This window comes from Anarhichas minor, unplaced genomic scaffold (genome assembly GCF_050575085.1).
Source record: "Anarhichas minor isolate MPS153535 unplaced genomic scaffold, ASM5057508v1 ptg000018l, whole genome shotgun sequence".
Taxonomy (NCBI): domain Eukaryota; kingdom Metazoa; phylum Chordata; class Actinopteri; order Perciformes; family Anarhichadidae; genus Anarhichas; species Anarhichas minor.
The window spans coordinates 14700597-14707942 of record NW_027466464.1 but is presented as its reverse complement, the minus strand read 5'-3'; positions in this window follow the sequence as shown (position 1 = coordinate 14707942).

Below are 7346 nucleotides of genomic sequence, written 5' to 3'. Positions count from 1 at the left end.
AATGAAAACAGAAAACTGAGCTCAATGTAGAGAACATGTTGGAGAACCAACAGAGAACCACATGGAGACAGGGTTCTGTACTGGTCCTGGTGGATCAGGTTTAGTGGAAACCGGGTTCTGTACTGGTCCTGGTGGATCAGGTTTAGTAGGAACATGGTTCTGTACTGGTCCTGTTGGATCAGGTTTAGTAGAAACAGGGTTCCGTACTGCTCCTGGTGGATCAGGTTTAGTGGAAACAGGGTTCTGTACTGGTCCTGGTGGATCAGGTTTAGTAGGAACAGGGTTCTGTACTGGTCCTGGTGGATCAGGTTTAGTGGAAACAGGGTTCTGTACTGGTCCTGGTGGATCAGGTTTAGTAGGAACAGGATTCTGTACTGGTCCTGGTGGACTCTGCAGTTTTGAGTCTCGTAAACTTCAATATCCAGACCCCGCCCCCCTGAGTTAAGCTCCGCCCCCTCTGACTTCTAAACTCAATGAGGCAGAAAGATCACAGGTTAGATCATGCATAAGCCCCGCCCCCTCCAGGTGAGAGACACACCTGTCTGTCATCTCGTCACTCAGAAACAAAGAGTCATGTTTAGCTTCAACACGCGACACCTGAACGCCTCACGACCGACAGGTACGGAGGACTAAAACTACAAAGACATGAAGAAACCTTTATGTTGAGTTTATGAATCTATTAACCGAGTTTGTTTATTTATTTAAACAGATTTCATTTATTTTTATTTATTACTTTTTCATTTTCAGCTTCTTTGAGTTTTTATTTCTTCTTTCTGTGAAATCGTCTTTATTTATGATTTCACTTCCTTTTCTTTATTTATTCCACATTATCGAGTTGATTATTAATAATAATAATACATATAATATAAATAATACATATAATAATAATACATATAATAATAATACATATAATAATAATACATATAATATAAATAATACATATAATAATAATACATATAATATAAATAATACATATAATAATAATACATATAATAATAATACATATAATAATAATACATATAATATAAATAATACATATAATAATAATACATATAATAATAATACATATAATAATAATACATATAATAATAATACATATAATAATAATACATATAATATAATACCTCTGGTCCTCTGAACAGGGACTCCGTTGAGGACGATCGTCCCACTGATCAGCAGCAGGACTCTGAGGAGAGCGACGGCCGACATCTCAAAGCTCCAGGAGGAAGAAGATGATGATGAAGTTGATGAAGATGAAGAGGAGCGACCGGGAGCTGTACAACTTCATTAAGCGTCTTCAGTCTTAGGACTTGTTCAGCTGTGGGACGTCCTCTCTGTGCAGAGGAGGACACGAGACGCCTCCATCTATAGGCTCTGAAGGGGGCGGGGCCTGGACAACATCATCGCCTTCCTCTCCTGCTGCACACTCCCTCCTCTTCTTCCTCCTCTTCCTCACCAGCCCTCAAACATGGTTTCTTCATCATGAGTCCTCCTCACGTCTTGTTTTGTTTTTATAAGTCCTGCAGAGCTGAGGAGAGAAACATGATGATCACAACAACAACAACAAAGGTACATTACATAGTAAAAACAGAAACAATACAAACAAGGCAGATACACTATTAAATCATTTCTTTAATTGTTTCTTTAAACGCTGCAAAAGTGGTTCTATCACACACACACACACACACACTCTGCAACTAGTGTGTGTGTGTGTGTGTGTCTCTGACGTTTCGGTCCACGTGCTTAGAGAAGCTCGTGAAACCAGAGCGTCCTCGGTGGCCTCGCTGCTGCTGGAACACACACACACACACCAACCCCACCCACATCACAACACATCCGCCTGCTTCACACGTGCATGCTGGGAAAACCGCTGCAAAGCCAAAACCATGCTTTCTCCGTGTTGGAGACCTGCGTGTTGGAGACCTGATGGTGATGAAGAGGAAGGGGGGGGGGGGGGGGAGAAGAAGAGGAAGAGTGTTAGAGGTCAGGCTGCTAAACAGGAAGCTGATGACAGAAGCTCATCAGGTGTCAACACTGAAGAAAACAGGAGAAGAAGAAGAAGAAGCAGCTCCGTCCCTCCTGTCAATCACACTAATGACTGTAATCTTCAGTGTTTCTGGATGATTAACTCAAGAATGTATCGAGTTCCTCAGAAGTTTAAACACCAACAGCTCTGAGAGGAAAGAGCTCCTGGAGCTTTGAGCTCAATGCTAACATGCTAACATCCTGCTGTTAAGGTTTCATGTTCACCATGTTCACCGTCTTAAAGCACCACAAAGAGACGCAAAACCACCACAAAGAGATGCAAAACCACCACAAAGAGACGCAAAACCACCACAAAGACACGCAAAACCACCACAAGAGACGCAAAACCACCACAAAGAGATGCAAAACCACCACAAAGAGACGCAAAACCACAACAAAGACACGCAAAACCACCACAAAGACACGCAAAACCACCACAAGAGACGCAAAACCACCACAAAGACACGCAAAACCACCATAAGAGACGCAAAACCACCACAAGAGACGCAAAACCACCACAAAGAGACGCAAAACCACAACAAAGACACGCAAAACCACCACAAGAGACGCAAAACCACCACAAAGACACACAAAACCACCACAAGAGATGCAAAACCACCACAAAGACATGCAAAACCACCACAAGAGATGCAAAACCACCACAAAGACACGCAAAACCACCACAAGACACGCAAAACCACCACAAAGACGCAAAACCACCACAAAGACACGTAAAACCACCACAAAGATGCAAAACCACCACAAAGAGACGCAAAACCACCACAAAGAGATGCAAAACCACCACAAAGAGATGCAAAACCACCACAAAGAGACGCAAAACCACAACAAAGACACGCAAAACCACCACAAGAGACGCAAAACCACCACAAAGACACACAAAACCACTACAAAGACACGCAAAACCACCACAAGACACGCAAAACCACCACAAAGAGACAGAGAAACAAAGTGAGCTCAAAATGACACGATGAATTAGCAGTAAACAGCTGAGGCCCGTTCAGTTTGTAGGTCGTAGTAAACACATGATGAAGATGAAGTACTTTGATGAAGATGAAGATAAAGTACTATCATGTCCTGATTCCATTGTTGCTGTCAGTAAGAGGAGGAAAGATAAACTTCTGTACAATAATGGAAGTCAAAGTGGTTTAGTTCAGCGTGCTCTGAAGTGTCACAGTTTAAACTGGCAGTAAAGAGTCCGACAGCTGCGAACAACAAGCTTCAACTCGCCAAAGTCAACACTTCAGTTCTCAGGTCGTGAAAGTTCTTCTGCTTTTCTTCTTCTTCATGTTCATAAAATCTGTTTCCACACCTCGTACTGTAAAACCTAAACGCTCCCACATCAGACGGCTCAACGGGTTCAGACTAATTAAAGAAACATACAGCGCTCCCACTGCACCAAATAATTAGGCTAACCAGGAACTGTTATCAACAAGTCCATCTTTCAATTCGACCTCAGCTTTGTTGGTAAACAAATGCTTTTACACACAAGTGTGAAGAAGAAACAACAAACAGAACCAACAGAACCAGAACCAACAGAAAGTTGTTTATTCTCCTCAAAAGCTCGACTGGATAACAAACACAAACTTTCACACCTTCTTCAGTCTTAAACAAGCTGCTGATAAACAGCCAGCAGCTTGTTTCCAGTCTCTGGAGCTGAAATCTGCCAGTTCTTCACTCCTCATGACCGTCACAATAAAACACACGGGCCTTCACAATAAAACACACAAACCTTCACAATAACACACACGGACCTTCACAATAAAACTCACGGGCCTTCACAATAAAACACCGGGCCTTCACAATAGAACACACGGGCCTTCACAATAACACACACGGGCCTTCACAATAAAAAACACGGGCCTTCACAATAAAACACAAGGACCTTCACAATAAAACTGACGGGCCTTCACAATAAAACTCACGGGCCTTCACAATAAAACACACGGACCTTCACAATAAAACACACGGCCCTTCACAGTAAAACACTCAGGCCTTCACAATAAAACAGACCGTCACAATAAATCACACAGAACTTCACAATAAATCACATAGGCCTTCACAATAAAACACACAGACCTTCACAATGAAACACTCAGGCCTTCACAATAAAACACAGACCATAACAATAAATCACACAGAACTTCACAATAAAACACACAGGCCATCACAATAAAACACACGGCCCTTCACAGTAAAACACTCAGGCCTTCACAATAAAACAGACCGTCACAATAAATCACACAGACCTTCACAATAAATCACACAGACCTTCACAATAAATCACACAGAACTTCACAATAAAACACACAGGCCTTCACAATAAATCACAGAACTTCACAATAAATCACATAGGCCTTCACAATAAAACACACAGACCTTCACAATGAAACACTCAGGCCTTCACAATAAAACACAGACCATAACAATAAATCACACAGAACTTCACAATAAAACACACAGGCCTTCACAAGAAAACACAGGCCTTCACAAGAAAACACACAGAACTTCACAATAAAATACACGGCTTAAATTATGGAAACATTTATATTCACACAACAGAAACAAGCATTCATAAACTTTTTTCTTTTAATGATTTTCAGGAGAAAAAGACTGACTAAATTCAGATGGAACTTGAGTAAACTGACACTATTTATTTTTTAAATGTCTGACTGTATCTGTCTGCTGATTAGCCCAGCTGTTAACAGGGAGCTCTTAACCCAATCAGACGCCTCCTCTTCGACACACCACCTGCATCACATCACGGTGATGAGAGCTGAAGCCGGAGGAGGAAACCCAGCGACGCTTACATAACCTCCATTATTCTTTCCGGGGAAACTGCAGCACAGAGCTTTCTTTGTCCGCCCGAGGCTGCACACTGACACTGGAAACACTGGAAACTCTTTTACCCTTCACTGCAATTACAGCCCTCATATTATGCCTTAAACGCTCTTCATTTGTACGTTAAATCAGGACACATTATGCAGAATAAATCTAAGTGCTGAGTTATGAAGATAATTAAGAGTTTACATGTTTATTAATGTGAAAAGAGCCGTTAAATTTATCTGTTAATGATCCCTGACTGATTAACTTCATCTGGACTCAGTCTGATGTTTTTAAAGTCTCTAACGGTCCATCATTCAGGAAACAAGGCAAGCTGTGGTTTTAGCAGTTAGGCTAGCTGTTTAGTGGCTACACTGGCTAGCATTTTACACCTCTCTGTACTAAGCTAGCTTTAACACACCCTGGTGACGTTTAGCTACAATAATATTAGCTGTAGCTACACACAGCTAACTGTAGCTAATCGGTAGTTTAGTCTGTAAAAACACATTTAGTATTATATTAATACTTCAGGTAGTTTCATCTACAATAACATTTATTATATTAATAGTTCTGTTAGTTCCATCCATAACAACACATTTAGATCTCTTCTTCTGTGGTAAGTGTTAGCAGATGTCACCGTGGGCCGAACACCCCCCCCCCCCCCCTTTAAACCTCTCTGGTTTGGACAGCGGAGCGGAGAAGACAACGCTTTATTTTCCAGCTTTACATGAAGAGAGTTCAGACCCAAAGAAGACGAGGAAATCCCCAAAAACACCAGCGATAGCTCAGGAACATGTGGAGCAGTTTAGACTGAAACAAGCAGCCTCATTATTGTTTCATGTGAATAGTGACTTTTATATTAGACTGATGTTAACATGCTTTAAATCACACTGGACCTGTTAAATATAATGAACATAATGAACTTAACATGATGTTTGTTTAAATCACTGTGTGAGGATTAGAAGTAACTAATGAAATAAACAGAAGCTGCACCATGTTTTCACAGAGCGCTTTTACATGTAGTCCATGTTCCAAAGTAGACTTGCAGATCTTAGTCAGTCCACAGCTGCTCCACACGCTCACCTGAAACACACCTGAAGCACACCTGAATGAAAAACACCTGAAAATACACCCGAAACACACCCGCAGAACACCTGAAACACACCCGAAGAACACCTGAAACAGACCCCAAAGAACACCAGAAACACACCCCAAAGAACACCCGAAACACACCCGAAGAACACCCCAAACACACCCGAAGAACACCTAAAACACACCCCAAAGAACCCCTGAAACACACCCCAAAGAACACCCGAAACACACCCCAAAGAACACCCGAAACACACCCCAAAGAACCCCCAAAACACACCCCAAAGAACCCCCAAAACACCCCCCAAAGAACACCCGAAACACACCCCAAAGAAACCCCGAAACACCCCCCAAAGAACACCCGAAACACACCCCAAAGAACACCCGAAACACACCTGAAGAACACCTGAAACACACCCCAAAGAACCCCCGAAACACACCCCAAAGAACACCTGAAACACACCCCAAAGAACATCTGAATCACACCCCAAAGAACGCCCGAAACACACCCCAAAGAACACCTGAAGTACACCTGAATGAAAAACACCTGAAACACACCCCAAAGAACCCCCGAAACACAACCCAAAGAACCCCTGAAACACACCCCAAAGAACCCCCGAAACACAACCCAAAGAACCCCTGAAACACACCCCAAAGAACCCCCGAAACACACCCCAAATAACACCCGAAACACACCCCAAAGAACCCCCGAAACACACCCCAAAGAACCCCCGAAACACCGCCCAAAGAACCCCCAAAACATCCCCCAAAGAACACCCGAAACACACCCCAAAGAACCCCCAAAACACCCCCCAAAGAACACCCGAAACACACCCCAAAGAACACCCGAAACACACCCCAAAGAACCCCCGAAACACCCCCCAAAGAACACCCGAAACACACCCGAAGAACACCCAAAACACACCCGAAGAACACCTAAAACACACCCCAAAGAACCCCCGAAACACACCCCAAAGAACACCCAAAACACACCCCAAAGAACACCCGAAACACACCCCAAAGAACCCCCAAAACACACCCCAAAGAACCCCCAAAACACCCCCCAAAGAACACCCGAAACACACCCCGAAACACACCCCAAAGAAACCCCGAAACACCCCCCAAAGAACCCCCAAAACGCCCCCCAAAGAACACCCGAAACACACCCTGAAACACACCCCAAAGAACATCCGAAACACACCCCAAAGAACCCCCGAAACACACCCCAAAGAACACCCGAAACACACCCCAAAGAACACCTGAAGTACACCTGAATGAAAAACACCTGAAACACACCCCAAATAACACCCGAAACACCCCCCAAAGAACCCCTGAAACACACCCCAAAGAACCCCCGAAACACACCCCAAAGAACCCCCGAAACACACCCA